Raw genomic sequence first — 18,304 nt, forward strand, 5'->3', positions numbered from 1 at the left:
TTTCATCTTTCCTTCTTCACAAAATACTTCTATATATTAGCAGTTTGCCAAGGCTTTTCAACAACAGTGTCAAAACCCACAACCACCAGCTGAGATTAACACAACAGATGAATGGGAAGACGATCACTTCCAAATTCCTCTAAGCCACATTCCGCACTCACTTAGGCATACTTCTTTTTCTTCATTATTGCTAAATCAATATCATGGAATTTCCCTCCTAATTGTACAGTGTGAGTACATAACTACAGCAGTTCATCAAGATCCGCCACCATCTCTCGTAGGAAACCAAAGATGAGTAATAAATGCCAGCTTTGCCAGTGACACCCACTCCAAAGAATGCACTTTTTACAAACAGGAATGTTCAACTACGCTCGGATGGGTCTTTGATCTTGTGAATACTTTTTTCCTAAATATTAAACTGCCTCTTCATTTCTCTTACTGAAATGTAATAGCGCACACATGCCAGTGTTGAAATTAACATATTAATTATATATATTCTGACAGTAATGCTTTACCACAATTTGTTGCAGGTTGGCCCTCCAAATTTGGTGTCCCCCTCAAATTTAGAAATTGTTCTTTTTTATTTCAGAGTCTAAATCATTGACATAAATTGTGAACAACAGTGGTCCCAGCACTGCACCGCTAATACCATAAAGGCTAGATGTCACCAAGAAACAATAAATAATAATGAAGGACTGGAATTTAGGGCAGAAGACAAGACTATGAAATGAAAAGGCCATTACAAGATAGTTGACAAGGTCTATTTTTAAATTGGCCTGAATTCAAAAAGGTTTTATTTAATAATAAATTTAAATGATTTGCAAATATTTCCTATGAGCTTGCAAAGAACTCATGCTAGATGCTATACTGTAAGAAACCAAAGGCTCTGCATTATCTATGTCACACCAGGAGTTTGGAAAATAATGGCCAGAGCATTACCACCATTCACACCAGCAAGATTTTCCTCATGTCACTGCAGTGAGATTTGGCTGGGTGCCAAATCCCTCATCCTATCGGGAGAGGGCAGATATCCTGTCTATGGGTATCTTTACAATTCTTTCCAGCTGATGGTGGAGCTTGAACAGCACCTCTGGTGGATTTAGAGTGGGGTTTGAGCAAAAGTGTGGTGTGTGAATTCTTGGCTTATTGGTTCTTCTTTTATCTGTGTCAACATCTCTTACTTTCTTGGGCTACGTAGGCAATTATAGCACTTATTTTGAAAAATCTGACTTAAAAAGGTGTGGAAGTTATATTATAGGTTTAGGTCTCCCTAATGGAAGGTATTCTGCTCTTTGTGGGACAAGTTTAGTCACCTGTGCTCTGTTTTATCTGACCTCTTCCCATGAGTCTGTATAGTTCTGCTCTTCATCCTGTGTGTGAAAGTGTACACTGTACTGCCACATCTTGGGTTTAGGAGTTGTATCCTGATGTTCCCCTCTTTTTGTTACATCCTTTTATTATTTGTGGGTTTTGGGGTGCTGTTTTAAGCTCCAATTAATTGTATTGGTCCATAGTGGCTCCCTTATACTTTTGTAGCTCGGTCTTATCATCCGATTGGCAAGGGTATGCACCATTGCACCATGTAGCTTTATCATTTTATCCTGACATCCTGCACTCTGGGAAATATCCTTTAATTAGCCGTACGAAGGAGTACAACGATTACAACAATTACAATGATTTAAACAAACCAATTGTAATGTTATTTGCCCGTGGATAAATAATAATGCTGTATTGTATCAATCCTGGAGAGTTTGTTGCATGTATGTAAAAATGGGGGAAAATCTTCAATAACAACTTTTTTTAAATTGAACACTGCAAAAGGACAAGAACCCAAATGCCAAGAGTTTACATAACTAATCAGTTCAAATACAGTGGTTCAGCCTTCTTCCAAAACAAAATTGCGGAAAAGCTGTACGCACAGACAATATAGACTACTGCTTTATCCTTACATCCAATTTCTGCTGGATGTACTCTCTCACCCTCTGCACTGGAATGGATCCATGCATCAGTATTATAAGTTGCCTTGTCTATAGTGCTGTCCAGGGGAGGGACAGGAAGCAAGAGGCGAATCAGGAGATGCCAGGCTCCCCATGAAAAAATCCTAGCTATTCTCTCCACTTCATCTTCCTTTCTCACCATCCTAAAAAATTTAAGTTAAGCAAGAGTTATAAGTCATAAAATTGAGTACTGTGGTGACTTATATAAAAGTTATTATATAATTAGTTGCATATTTGGATAAAGACAAAAAACAAGTTTCAATGATGCATTTCTGAAGGGAGTAATTAAAATGTTGAAATCCCCAAGCACTCACAAAATGTCTGAAATTAGATGGGAGTCAGAAAAGCTATACTCCAGTTGAAAGAAGGCTAACTTTTGCGTCTGCAGAAGAGATTTGAGCTCCAAAGCAGTAGCTCAATGCTCTGAGACACATTATTTCCTTACAGCACTTTCAAGAGAAATCAAGGGTTGCAAACAGCAAGTCAGTTAAACTCAATCCCAATCTAACAGATATGTCAAGTAAGGTAACAAAATAAATTGGCACAAATATCAAGAATTTAACTAGTTGCAATGTTGTCTACTCCTCAAAAATAGAGTTTATGGCAATTACTTTCGACAATCGACATTTTTTGATCTTTCACCCATCAACTGTTGAGTAAATTACCCTTTGTAACGCATTTTGTTTGCACATCTAAAATGATACTTCCAGCTTTGATCTCTGAATAGAATAGCTTTTTTCAAAAATTCCTTGGGTTATAATCTTGTCAGTGCTGTAAGAAATCTTGCATACAAATTATTTTGCGATTACTGTAGCATACAAGGCTTCTGTATTTTTCATATCACTTCATAAAAGTCAGAATGGAGCAACACAATCGTAGAAGAAAGCCATCAGTGCTATACAAAGTGAAAGACAGCAGCCTTCACATGGCCTTGGCCATTAAGTGATAAAAGATGACAAATACCATCAACCCAGTGATAGAACATCAATTAACGATCTCCCAATCTTCAGAGCAACACGCACGACACCAAGATAGCCCTGCAATGCATCAGGTCAGCCCTCAAAACAAGAATCCTACAACTTAAGTCTTGGCATGTCAAGAAACCCATGTTTCCAACAGGTCAGCCACCATCATATCCACGGATACAACCTCACAATCAATCACTACATTCAAAGTATGGCTTGACCAGAGGTAAAGAACACCTTTATAGAGCTCTCCCCAACTGAATACCAATGCAAGTGACAATAATAAAATCAAATCAAAGCCTCCTATCAAGATACAGAAGTTATACATCATTAACATAACTTGAAATGGCCAAAGTCATCACTCCCAAGCACACCATCCCAGATGCTTGAATTGGTAATTTCAACAGTCACCACACTATGACAGATTATGAGATAATTAAGGCCAATGATAAAAGCCTAAAAGATTGGATGTCTCAAGACTTGCAATTGGTCTTTGCTTCCAAATAATTAGCAACTTTCTATTCCACCCATTATCAATGAGACTTGCTATGGTGCCCAAAGAACGAAGTGGGAACACACTACATGCATCCCGCAAAATACTTACTTCGCACCAGAACTGAAATCCCTGTGATCTCATCAATCAAATGTGGAACATGACCAACGCTATGTGGGACCACTACAGCGAAGTGACCATCGATAAAGTGGTGACCTGAATCCTGTGATTATGAGGTGTTGTTATCAATTTGTTGGTCTCCTGACTGGTGCAACCAAAAGAGCATTCTCCAAGACTTCAGGAAAAAAATACACTCCTTGCTGGACAAAGGAGATCCAGGACCTGCTCTGGCAATGCAGTCCATCAACCTCTCTCAGCCCTGCGAGAATCTCTAGATTCAGCACGATGCCAACAATAGATTGAATGCCTTGAAGATCTGGACCTGACGCATTCTAGTCACCATGCCTGAGTCCCTCCTTCATCACCTTGGAGCTGTAATCCTATGAAATACAAGGGCCCCAAGAGTCTGGTCCAACTCCATTGCTACCAATTTACTACAGAGTACAAAAGGACTTCTTTGACAAGAGCACCAAGACAAAAGTACCTTGTCAACTGTGCTGGGCAATGACCATGATCCCTCCGGTGATGGTGGTGATGATGAAGAAGGGGGAGGCTGCTGGCAGAAATGGCACTTTCACAAGGTCCAAAAGGTACCACACTGGCTTGCAGCCATGGAATCAGAAAGAAGTCCAAAAACATGGCAGGAGCCAATTAACATTGGCACTGAGACTTTACATGAGACTTTACATGCACTAACAAGTTGCATATGCGGACAATCTTGCTTGGGCAACACAAGCCACCACCTCCGACAACAGAGTCTACTTTCAACAGAGACTTCAACATCATGTACGAGCACTTCCCAGGATGGAGACTCAAACACAATCCTCACAAAACCGCAGTCACCACATTTCAAACCTCTGCCTGAAGCCCTTTTGGACCCATGAACATAACTTCATGCAATACAATTTCAACCCTGAAGCATGGGAAAGAGAGGAATGATCCTCACACGAAGACAGAACAAACATGAAGGACCAGATAGAACAGGTCCCTGGTTTCAACCTCCCACAAAACCACAGGCATCCCCAAACTACATTCGTGCAAACATGTGGTCACCCAAAACTCACCATGAAACATGATGCCCAATTCAAATATATGAAGGAAGTATTGCAGCCATGCACATCGCAGCTCCAGACATAATATCCTGGCTTGACCCTCAATGTAAAGTTATAGTTGTTCTTCTCTACCAAGTCACAAGTAGGAAGATTGTTATAAACATACGTTATGTTATTTGAGTTCTTTGATAAACAGACATGGATACTGCACACATGTACCCGACTGTCGAAGACATGGACGTCTTCAGACTCTACAAGCATTTTCTCTTTCATTGGGTAACAATGTGGTCCAAGTTAATATGCAGATACTTTCTTTATGGGTGGCATGGTGATACAATGGCTAGCACTGCTGCCTCACAGCGCCAGGGACCTGGGTTCGATTCCTGGCTTTGATCATTGTCTGTGTGGAGTTAGTATGTTCTCCCAGTGTCTGCGTGGGTTTCCTCCAGGTAATCCAGTTTCCTCCCGCAGTCCAAAAGGCATGCTGATTAGGTGCGTTGGTCATACTAAATTCACCCTCAGTGCAATCGAACAGTCTGGTGACTAGGGGATTTTCATAATAACTTCATTGCAGTGTTAATGGAAGCCTAATTGTAACATTAATAAATCAACTTTAAACTTCATCAGTTAGAATGAAGAGTTATTCAAAAATTGCTCCATCCAAAATTCTGACCAAATTGTAAAAGCACAAACTTATCAACTGTAATGGGTTCGTGAAAAAAGGATAAATCAGCAGGGTCTTGGGGAGACAGACAGGCAGACAAGTAGAGACAGTGCATTAATTCCAGTCTGCAGAGTGCAACAAAACCCGCATGAATTGGGTCACAATGGAATTTTCATTGCAACCTCATTCTCTTCAGATGTCAGATAATTATTTTGATATTTGTGATTCATGTGTCTCAAAATTCCTCAAAGTAAATTAATGGCATTCACATTCCAAATAAATAAGAAATGTATGTGTCCACGTTTGGGGGGGGGGGGGGAACACGTACTTGCAACTGTTATGTAGATTTGATGGCTCATGCAAGAAAACACATTTATCTGCACTTTATTTTGTAACTGTCTAACACATTTTAAATTGCTAATTCTTCACTGCATTTAAAAAATACAAGATTAAGCTTTTTTTTAAACTTGAGAAATCAAGTCACGGTGCGAAGCTATACGCAAGGAACAAATCCGATAAATTAGGGAACAATGATCAATGGAAAGTTCAGAGAAATACTTATAAAAGTAAAAAAGTGAACAGGGGAAATAATGCAGTGAAGTAAAAGAAAATAAAGACAAAGCACAAGAAATTGGAGTAGACAATCTACTCTTTTGATCCTGCTCCACCATTGAATAAGATCATAGCTGATGTTGGTCTTCAACTCCACATTTCCACCCGCTCTCCATATCTCTTGATTCCCTGAAGAGTCTAAAAATTATCTACCAATCCTTGCCCTGACTAAGTTCAATGATTCAACATTCATGACACTCTAGAGTAATGAACTCCAAAGATTTACAACACTTTGGAGTGGAGTAGTTTCTCCTTATCTCAGTCCTAAAGATTGACTCCTTATCGCGAGACCATGTGCTAAGCGTACGATGCCTAACCAACAAAAACAGTCTCAGCATCAACACTTTCAACCCCCTTCAGAACCTCGTGTGTCAATGAGGCTGCAGCTCATTCTTCTAAATCTCAAAGAATATACACCCAATTTACTCAGCCTGTCATCATATGAGAAGCCCCATCATCCCCCATACAGCCTTGGAGAGAACACACCTGTAGTAGTGTGTACAGTTTTGGGCTCCATACCCAAGGAAGGATATATTTGCCATGGAGGCTGTGCAGCATATCGCTGAAATTAAAGTATGCACTTTAACTCCCACAACTGTTCACAATTTCAGAACTGATGCCTGGGCAAGAGGGTTGTCCTATAAGAAAGATCAACTCGAATAGGCCTTAACACTGTGGAGTTTAATTAGTTTGAGCTCACTAAATCATGCAGAATTGCAAGAGGCTTGACAAGGTAGATGTTGAGAAGCTATTTCCCCCACCCAGCTGGAGAGTCAAGATCCAGGAGTCATGGTTCATGCTCAGGGGTCAGCCATTTAAGACTGAGATGAGGAGAAATTACTTCACTCAGAGCTGGAAATCTTTGGATTAATCTGCTCCTGAGTGCTGTGAATGCTCAAGTATGTTCAAGGCAGGGATTGATAAGATTTTTGGACCGTAAAGGAAATCAAAGGATATGATAATCAGGCAGCAAAATACAGTTATGGATAAGGATTAACCATGAACTTATTAAATGTTGGAGCAGGCTCAAGGAGTCAAATGGTTTAGTAATACTTCTATTTCTTATGTTACAATCACCTGCAGCATCAAGATAATCCCCGGTTTCTTTGCTCTGCTCTGAACTATCTTAAATCCCTCTCCCTTCCCCTCCACCCCACACCATCCTTTTTACATCTTCCTATTGTTTCTCTCCTACCTTCCACCCATTCCCTGAGCTCATTTTGCCCATGAAACCCACCCCCCTACTCTCTTGACCCAATTCCCAATAAACTACTGGCCACTCAACTTATCTTGCTCATCCCCGTGTTAGCTGGGATTACTGTTAACAATTCTCCCTCCTAGGGTACTATCCCCTCTTCTTCAAATCCAAGCTAAATCATCCCTTCCCTTAAAAAAAAATCAAACCTTGATCCTTCCCAACCTTGCAAGTTACCAGACCATCTCTAATCCCCCTTTCTACTCCAGAATCTTTGAAATTTGTTGCTGCATCCCAAATCCATGCTCATTTTACCCAGAATTCCAGGGTTGACTCTCTCCATCAAATTTCCTTCCTTACCCCAGTACCAATACAATTCTTAGCAAAGTCACAGATGACATCCTACACAATGGTGACAAGTGTTAGTGTTTTTCATCCTTTGACATGGTTGACACCATCCGCCCCCAGTGCCTCTCCGATATCCGGATAGGACTGTTAGGAATGGGTTAACAGACATAGAAACCCTCCAGTATAGAAAGAGGCCATTCAGCCCATCGAGTCTGCACCAACCACAATCCCACCCAGGCCCTACCCTCATATCCCTGCATATTTACCCACTAATTCCTCTAACCTAAGCATCTCAGGACACTAAGGGCAATTTTTTTCTTTTTAAGCATAGCTGATCAACCTAACCCATACATTTTGATTTCCAATTAACTCCTAATTTGATGTCAATTATTGAATAGAGGTCACCTATAAAAAGGGGCCACAAGTGGCACTGTTTAGTGATGGAGAATTTTGTGTGGATTGGATCAAAGAAATAAAGGTATTTTATGAAGAAGTAGAACTCATGTCTCCTTTACTCTACAGCAACCAAGGTGGTCAGACAAGGACATTTCCAGTGTCTGTTTTTATCTATCCAGTCTTAGCTATAGAATTAGCTACAGGAGCATTTCTTCCCATTCCTACATCATTACCTCAAGTGTCCCCCAAAGATCAATCCTCAGTCCCCTCCTATTTTCCATAGGAAGTTGCCCATTCGTGATTTCAACCAAAAACAGTTCAATCTACATATGCACAAACAACAGCCATCTATACCTCCCTCTTATGTCTGTAAATTGTCACACTGTTTGCCTGACATTCAATACTGAATGAGAGGACATTTGCTTGAACTGAAAATTAGAAGGATCAAAGCCATTGTCTTCAGGTTCTGCTACAAACTTCACTTCCTGATCACTGCTCCCTCTGACAACTATCTGAGGCTGAACAAAACTTTGTAATCTCGGTGTCATACTTGACCCAAAAGTGAGCTCCTGATACATATCCATATCATTGTCAATAACAATGACTCCATCATTCCCCAACTCAGCTCTCCAGAACTTCTCCTGAGCCTCAACCACACAGAGCCAAATAACAGCAACGTAATCAAAAGTTGGCTTTATAACAGGAAACAAAGAGTAATGATCAATGGATGAAGTGGAGATGCCAGCGTTGGACTGGAGTAGGCACAGTAAGAAGTCTCACAACACCAGGTTAAAGTCCAACAGGTTTATTTGGTAGCATGAGCTTTTGGAGCACTGAATATGGAAGGCCATATTGAAAAGCTGTTGCTGTTCGTCGGCTCCAGGCAGCAAACGATAGAAAAGCTACAGTACAGGAGGTCATTCAGCCCATCTTGTCCACGTCAGCCTCAAGACATCCAGGTACCCTTTCTAATCCCAATGGATTAGAAATGGGAGCTCTTGCAAATTAAAAGTTGTTTCAAATGATGTTTCACAGGGTTCGGTGTTAAGACCCTTGCTATTTGTTATATATTAACAATTTGGATGTGAACACGGGGTGGGGGGGGGGGGGGGGGTACAATGGGAAAATTTGCAGACAACACAAAGATTGGCCATGTTGTGGATTGTGTGGAGCATGGCTATAATCTGTAAAATGATATTGATGGGTTGGTGGAGTCGACAGTAAAGTGGCAGATGGATTTTAACACAAAAGTGTGAAGTAATGCATTGGGGAGGTCAAACAGTTGTAGGGAATATACTAAGATTAAGTGAGAGATCTTGACTCGCAAATAAAAAACTTCCCTAAAGGCAGCAGTTCAAGTAGTCAAGGTTGTAAAGACGACATATGGAATGCTCTCCTACATTGGCAGAGATATAGAATATTTAAGTCAGGATATAATGTTGGAATTGTACAATACACTGATGAGGCCACATCTGGAGAACTGTGTGTAGTTCTGGTCACCAAATTACAGGAAGAGCATCATTGCTCAGGAGGGAGTGCAGAGGTGGTTTACAAGAATGTTGCCAGGGCTAGAAAAGTATAGCTACAATGGGAGATTGAACATGTTGAGGTTATTTTCCTTGGAACAAAGAAGGGTGACTTGCTAGAGGTACATGAAATTGAGGGGAAGAGACAGACTGGACGCCACTGGATGATGGAGAATTCTGAAACCAGGGGACATATATTCAAGATAAGTGGCAATAGGTGTGGAGGGGACAAGAGGAAGAACTTTTTTTTTGAAATGCATGATGGGTGTCAGGGATTTGCTACCCAAAATTGGTGGTGGAGGCAGAGATCCCAGACGCTTAAAGTGCAGATCCAGATAACTTTTAAGTGCTGTAAGCTACAAGGCTATGGGCCGGATACAGGAAGGTGGGATTGCAAAGAGCACCTGGGTGTTCTGGGGCTGGCATGAACAAGATGGGCCAAATGGCCTCCTTCTGTGCTGTAACTTTTCTATTGTTCTATGGTTTGCTTCCTGGAGCCTGTGAACATCAACAGCTTTTCAATATGGCTGTCAGTATGCCAAATACACACTCCCAGCAAACATAGTTAAATTGAAACCCCACAACTTTAAGCTCTGCCCATCTCCAGAACAACATAGCTACCAGGGCTCACTGAATGTTTTTAAATTATTGGCAGTTTTAACTACCAAAATAACACTCTGGATTGAATTTTTGTAAACACCTGCGCCAATTCTCCAACTAAGTCTACCTGCTGTGTTACCTCTTAGTTTAAGTCAACATGGTCCCAATCATTTCAGCATATTGATCTTCAAGCTGCTTTATTTACATTTATCCCATTTAAACTTTAATCTTCCCAATAATTAAAAAATTTCTAAAATATTACTATGAACCATGAACTAGGTATTTGTTACACATCCTTCATAATCTTGGTAACACCCAAAATTCTGCTGTCCATGTCCTAACCTGTGCCAAGTTCCAATGGCCCATTACCCATGTTCGCTGACCTACATTGCCAACTAACTAGGACCAATGCTTTGATTTTAAAACTTTCACCCTTGTTTTCAAAATTCTCTACGGATCGCCTGTAATCTTCTCCAACCCGACAACCCAAGACACCTGTGCTTCTCGAATTATGGTCTTGAGCATCCCAGATTTTTATCACTCCATCATTGCGGCCATGCTTTCAGCTGTCTCAGCCCCAAGTTCCCTCCCTAAACCTCTTCATCTCTATCTTTCTTTTTACTTTAAGACACTCCTCAAAATCCACATCTCTAACAAACCTTTGCACATCTACCCTAATAAATGCTTATGGGACTTTGCACCAAACTTCATTAAATTGTTCCTGTGAACCGTTCCTTGTAACAGTTTACTATGTTAAAAGGTTCTTTATGAATCAAAGTTCTTGTTGTCACTAAAGTGTTGCCACATTCTGGAAAGAGAAAAAAAAAATCAATAAACAGGCACAACGCAAATTAAATCAACATTAACATTCTTCATGCTCAATTCTTACTGCACAATAGAATCATTCAGCTGTGCCTTGTGTTTTAAATAGTTGGCCATCAAGTGCTACTTTGATTGTGATCATTAGCAAAGAGGTGAGAAGAAATCAGTTACTTAACATCAAAGCGTTTACTCTGTAGTTAGTGTGAAGCTTAAACAGCGCAAGACTGCCTCCTTGAGATGTGTCTTGTACCTGGCAACTTCATTATTATATGGCAATTCTGAATCCACGCAATAAGATAGAGAGTATTACGCATTACTGAAATATAACTCAGTCAACAGAATCTGAAATGCATCATTTCCACGTTTAAACCTAAATATTTAATTATAGCAATTACATTGTCCTGAAATAATAATGCTGGAACAGCCTCAACTGCTAACAGGTTTATAACAATTTGCATTTCTACAGCACTTTTAACCTAGTAAAACATCCCAATACACTTCACAAGAACAAACAAAATTTTACACTAAGCCTCAGATTATGATTTTGCACAGGTTGCCAAAAGCTTAGTCAAAGTGGTAGGTTATAAGAAGCGTCTTAAAAAGGAGGAAAGGGAGGTAGAAGGGCTATGTGAATTTCAGAGTATTATCGGCCCTCTAATGTTGTCTGAGAAAAAAGTTACACTGACATAGTTCCCAAGTATTTATTTTCATTTTCCATAAAATATGAATTATTGCTCCAAATCAGCTTTATGATATTTATAGGTTAACAAATTTAGAATGCTCAACGCCAAATACATTAACTGCAAAATGTTTGCTTGCATCACTAGCCCCAGGATATTGAAAGCATACAGTTCTTGTACATAAGATTTTGACTTTCCACTTCCTTTTGCTCTCTTCTTGCCACAAAAGTCTTGATCAGCACAAATGGATTAACTTCTGCAATGTAATTTTCAGTTTCTTGTAGTTAAACAAGAGTAAATAGGTAATTCCACTTTCTCTCTTCAAAAACCTTCAACATATCAGCATATAACCCAATTGCAGCATGACTGAGATCAGGAATTTGGCAGAGAAGCAAACTCATGTCCAATTAATCCATGACACACTATGATATTTCACTTCAGTTGCCCTACTACGATGAGTGTTAAAATGATTGGACAAAAGCAACCAGACAGCAAGTATGATTCTTGTGCTAGTATGCTCCATGGAGAAATGTTTTACTTCATGCAGAAGAGAACAATCTGCTCTTGTACACTTCTGAGAATCCAGTTTATAGCACCAGTTTCACAGGTGGACAAACCTTTTGAACCCACTGTCACATACAACAATCTTTCAGCATTCAAGAGCTGTAAGACGTGGACAACCTCCAAGGACACATTTTTAATACTATTGCACAGACTTATGAGGAAACCTCCAATTTTTTCATCTTCCAATCTTCCAGGCTTCCTTCACACAGTTTTGATTGTGTGGCAAAAATAAATCTGCCTCACAATAATGCTTAACTAATTTTGCAGCGTTGCTGTTCCAATGTGCAAAAATCAGGCCAGAGATTAAAAGGACTGACATACTTGAAAAAAATCTGTAAAAACCAACTGAACAACAAGTTTGAATCAACATAGATGATTTGGAGTTGGGGACCCAGTGTAGTATGTCACAATTTGCAGATGACACTAAGATGGGTGGCAGAGCAAATTGTGCAGAGGACGCTGAAAGTCTGCAAAGGGATATAGATAGTCTGAGTGGGTGAGGGTCTGGCAGATGGCATACAATGTTGGTAAATGTGAGGCCATCCATTTTGGTAGGAATAACAGCAAAATGGACTATTATTTAAATGGTAAAAAATTGCAGCATGCTGTGGTACAGAGAGACCTGGGTGTCTTTGCGGAGGAATCTCAAGGAGTTGGTTTACAGGTGCAGCAGGTAATTAAGAGGCAAATGGAATTTTGTCCTTTATTGCTAGAGGGATGGAGTTCAAAAACAGCGAGGTTATGTTGCAGCTGTACAAGGTGCTGGTGAGTACACACCTGGAGGAATGAGTACAGTTTTGGTCTGCTTACTTGAGAAAGGATATACTGACACTGGAGAGGTGCAGAGGAGATTCACTAGGCTGATTCCGGAGTTGAGAGGGTTGGCTTATAAGGAGAGGTTAAGTAGACTGGGGCTACATTCATCGGAATTCAAAGAATGAGGGGAGATCTTACAGAAACATGAGAGATTATGAAGGGAATAGACAAGATAGAAGCAGGGAAGTTTCCACTGGCAGGTGAAACTAGAACTAGGGGACACAGCCTCAAAATAAGGAGCAGATTTAGGACTGAGTTGAGGAGGAACTCCTTAACACAAACAGTTGTGAATCTGTGGAATTCCCTGCCCAGTGAAGCAGTTGAGGCTACCTCATTGGATGTTTTTATGGCAAGGATAGATAAATTTTTGAACAGTAAAGGAATTAAGAGTTATGGTGAGTGGGTGGGTAGGTGGAGCTGGGTCCATGAAAAGATCAGCCATGATCTTATTGAATGGTGGAGCAGGCTCGAGGGGCCAGATGGCCAATTCCTGCTCCTAGTGCTTATGTTCTCATGACATACCTATGTCCCAGTACAGTAGATTCTTACAATCTTGTTCTGTATTTGAAATAAGACAGTTCTAAGTAGGTTACTTTAATGCTTCTGTCGATGGAAGGGTAGTTAGTTCCACGCTGAATAAAGGTGTTTGCATGTATGGGGACTGGTTCAATTCCAACTGTGATTCTACTGGATAAAAGCAAATTACAACAGAGGCTGGAATCTGAAACCAAAAGAGAAAAAACGCTGAAAAATCTCAGCAGGTCTCACGGCAGCTGTATGGAGAGAAAAGAGCTTAAGTTTCGAGACCAGATGACCCTTTGTCTTGAACAACATACTGCAAGATAGGCAGGTCTGTGGAATTAGTGAGGCAATAGTACAAAAAATATTATTGGCGAAATCCAATTTGGAAGGCCATCAAGATAGCTCTATCGTTGGGGAATGCAGAGAAGTTGATCAAATTGCCATTTCTGAGACATGGTTGCCTGATGACTGAAGTTGGCAAATAAATACTCCGGCTACTTAATATTTCAAAAAGATAGGCAAAATTGATAATGACTTAAGGACACTGATAAGAAAGGAACAGAATACACTGGTGAGAATAGTTCATAGGCTACAGTGACATACTACTGGACAGAGCATTAAGCAACTAATTGGAGCTTGTAACAAAGTCAGTAACGAAAGAACTGGTGTTTCAAGTCCATATGATCCTTTGTCAAAGCTTTGATAAAGGGCCATGTAGATTCAAAATGTTAGCTCTTTTCTCTCCTTACAGATGCTGTCAGACCTGCTGAGATTTTCCAGCATTTTCTCTTCTGGTTGTGATTCTCTTGTGCTTGCACAGGGTTACAGCATGAAGAATAAACAGTAGCAGTCATTGCTTAGCAACTGAAACCCTTTTAAGGATAGAAAATATTTTCAGTTTTAGCTGGATATATTGTAGTTGGAGACAGGACACTCGGAAGTGAACATCATCCATCTCTGCCAGGATAAGCTGGACAAGACAAGGGTGTTGCAAAAATGTAGGCCTTCTAAGGAACAAGTAACAATCCCAATAACCAGGGAATTGGGGCAGAAAGGATGCCTTAAAATGACTGAAGTGAACAGAGACCAAGTTACGGTCCAGAACAATTCAAAGAGTAAATTAGTGTTCTGAGTTAGAGAGACAGTTGCTGTAACCATGAAGTGGAGAGCAGATTTCATAAGTAAATGAAACATTTAACGCTGTTTTACTCGAGTCTGGGAGGAAATCGAGTTAACACAACTGTGAACAGTTTGTACAGCAGTCAGGACAAAGAAATCCATAGGGCATTGGTGTAAAATCCTGGATGGATTCACCATTAAAACTGGAGTGAAAGTTTTGTTTACAAGTGTCATTTCAAAAACCTGGACTGGATTTAGGAATGCAAACCACTATGGGGAAGCATAATTAGTAAAGAAGATTTTAAAACAAGTTTTTGGGAATGGAGTTTGAAACTCTCATGTCATAATCATCTGGAGGGATTCTGAGGAGAAATCCACAAATACCAACTAGGGTTCACCACGGAGTGTTATGTCACAGTCATCTTAAAAGGATTGTGTGTGCTAATGAGACCATTATAGTTTTAGATAATAAGAACGTAAGAAATAGGAGCAGGAGTTGGCCATCTAGCCTGCCCCACCATTCATTCAATCAGATCATGGTTGATCTGAAGTGAATCAGTTCTACTTGCCTGCTTTCTCCCCATTACCCTTAATTCCCTTGTCTATCAGAAATCTATCTACCCGTGACTTAAATATATTCAGCGAGGTAGCCTCCACCGCTTCAATGGGCAGAGAATTCCAGAGATTCACCACCCTTTGAGTGAAGAAGTTCCTCCTCAACTTTGTTCTAAACTGTCCCCCCCCTTATTTTGAGGCTGTGCCCTCTAGTTCTGCTATCCTTTCTAAGTGGGAAGAATCTACCTCGACCCTATCTAGCCCCTTCACTATCTTCTGTCTCTATAAGATCCCCCCCTCAGCCTTCTAAACTCTAACGAGTACAGACCCAGTCTATTCAATCTCTCCTCATAAGCTAACCCCCTCATCTCCAGTATCAGCCTGGTGAACCTTCTCTGCACTCCCTCCAAGGCCAATATATCCTTTCGCAAATACAGGGACCCAAACTGCACACACTACTCCAGTTGCGGCCTCACCAGCGCCCTGTACAGTTGCAGCAAGACCTCCTTGCTTTTATATTCTATCCCTCTTGCCATAAAGGCCAACATTCCATTCGCCTTCTTGATCACCTGCTGCACCCGCAGACTGGGTTTTTGTGATTCGTGCACAAGGACCCCCAGGTCCCTCTGCACTGTAGCATGCTGCAGCTTTTCACCCTTTAAATAATAATCCCTCCTACTATTATTTCTACCAAAGTAGATAACCTCACATTTGCTAACATTATACTCCATCTGCCACGTACTCGCCCACTCACTCAGCCTGTCCAGATCTCTCTGCAGACTTTCTGCGCCCTCCACGCAATTTGCTTTTACACTCATCTTCGTGTCATCGGCAAATTTTGTTACCCTACATAGCCCCCTCCTCCAGATCGTCTATGTAAATGGTCAACAGTTGAAGCCCCAGCACCGATCCCTGCTGCACTCCACTAGTCACCAACTGCCAACCAGAAAAGCATCCACTGATTCCAACTCTGTTTCCTGTTAGATAACCAATCCTCAATCCACGCTAACACTTTACCCCCAACTCCATGTACCCTAAACTTCTGTAGCGACCTTTTGAGGCACCTTATCGAACGCCTTCTGGAAATCTAAAAACACCACATCCACCGGTTCCCCTCTGTCTACCGCACCAGTCACATCCTCAGAAATCCAATAAATTCGTTAAACACGACTTCCCCTTCACGAATCCATGCTGCGTCTGCTTGATCAAACCGTTCTCTTCTAGGTGTCTTGCTATTTCTTCTTTGATGATGGATTCTAGCATTTTTCCAACTATGGACGTTAAGCTAACTGGCCTATGATTCCCTGCCTTTTGTCTGCTACCTTTTTTAAACAGTGGCATAACATTAGCCATTTGGTGGTGAGGGTGGTGGTTTGATGGTAAGTATTCGTCATGGAGTTCGGTTACAAGTGGTGTGCCTCAGGGATCTGTTTTGGGGCCACTGCTGTTTGTAATTTTTATAAATGATCTGGATGAGGGTATAGTTGGGTGGATCAGTAAATTTGCTGATGACACCAAAGTCGGAGGAGCGGTAGATAGTGAAGAGGGGTGTCATAGTTTACAGAGAGACTTGGACAAGTTGCAGAGCTGGACTGAGAGGTGGCAGATGGAGTTTAATGCGGATAAGTGTGAGGTAATTCACTTTGGCAGGAATAACAGATGTGTAGAGTATAGGGCTAACGGTAGGACTCTGAATAGTGTTGACGAACAGAGGGATCTAAGTGTATGTGTACATAGATCCCTGAAAGTTGGGAATCAAGTAGATAAGGTTGTTAGGAAGGCATACGGTGTCTTGGCATTTATTGGTAGGGGGATTGAATTTAGGAGCCGCAACGTCATGTTGCAACTGTACAAAACTCTGGTGCGTCCGCACTTGGAGTATTGTGTGCAGTTCTGGTCCCCACATTATAGGAAGGATATGGAGGCATTGGAGAGGGTGCAGAGGAGATTTACTAGGATGTTGCCTGGTATGGAGGGAAGGTCCTATGAGGAGAGACTGAGGGATTTGAGGTTGTTTTCGTTAGAAAGGCGGCGGCTAAGAGGGGACCTTATTGAAACATATAAGATGATTAGAGGTTTAGATAGGGTGGACAGTGATAGCCTTTTTCCTCGGATGGAGAAAGCTAGCACGAGGGGGCATAGCTTTAAATTAAGGGGTGGTAGTTATAGGACGGATGTCAGAGGTAGGTTCTTTACCCAGAGGGTGGTGAGGGATTGGAATGCCCTGCCTGCTGCAGTTGTAGATGTGCCTAGTTTGGGGGCGTCTAAGAGATCCGTGGATAGGTTTATGGATGGAAAGGGATTGGTTTAGGTTAGAGGGTCATTGCTTTTTTAATTGGTCGGTGCAACATCGTGGGCCGAAGGCCTGTTCTGCGCTGTAATGTTCTATGTTCTATTTTCCAATCCTCTGGCACTTCCCCAGAGTCCAGCGAATTTTGATAAATAATTACTAAGGCATCTATTACTTCTGCCATTTCTTTCAGAGCCCTGGGATACATTCCATCCAGTCCCAGAGACTTGTCTACCTTCAGTCCCGTTAGTCTACCAAGCACTACCTCTCTAGTGACAGTAGTTGCATTAAGGACTTCATCTCCTACCATCCCTTTATTTTTAATATTTGGTAAGCTATTTGTGTCCTCCTCCGGGAAGACTGACAAAAAAAAAACTTATTTAAAGCCTCAGCCATTTCCTCGTTACTCACCACTAAATCCCCCCCCCCCGTCCTCCAAGGATCCAACATTCACTCTAGCCAGTCTCCTCCTCTTAATATAAAAAAAGTAAAAGTTTTTACAAATATATGTAGAGCTAATTTAGCTTCATACTCTTTCCTTTCTTTATCGCTTTCTTATTCCAGCGCAATGCTCTCCTCAGAGAAACTTCAGAATTTTTAATATTACTGCAGATTAAAAAGATGTACTTTGTAATCTGCAGTAATATTAAAATCTGTGTCATATTGTTAAGATAAGAAAAATAAAATTTATGGTCTTGTGAGCCAGGATTCTACTCTGGAATCTTCCCATCCAGTTATGACATCAACTGGGATCGTGACAATTGCTAAACAAGGTTTCTACGAACAATAATTGAGGCCTGTATACTAGAATCAATAATTTAATGCTGTCATTTAGGAGATGGCAAGACAGGTAGTCTGTAGAAAAATAAATCACAATAATTGAAAGCATTTATTCCTGCATTAAAAAAAACACAATAGAACACAATTCCCATGCAATTACGTCACCCAGAAACAATGAATTGACAATA

At 40.9% G+C, this 18,304-nt stretch overlaps 1 protein-coding gene across 1 annotated transcript in view; it reads right to left on the minus strand.

Annotated features, from left to right (window-relative positions):
• Positions 1-18,304, minus strand: part of sbf2 (SET binding factor 2) — a 598,480-nt gene that overhangs the window by 514,122 nt on the left and 66,054 nt on the right. The gene's annotated exons all lie outside the window — the stretch shown is intronic.

The sequence above is a fragment of the Carcharhinus amblyrhynchos genome, chromosome 6, assembly GCF_965287045.1.
Source record: "Carcharhinus amblyrhynchos chromosome 6, sCarAmb.v2.hapA, whole genome shotgun sequence".
In the NCBI taxonomy this organism is placed as follows: domain Eukaryota; kingdom Metazoa; phylum Chordata; class Chondrichthyes; order Carcharhiniformes; family Carcharhinidae; genus Carcharhinus; species Carcharhinus amblyrhynchos.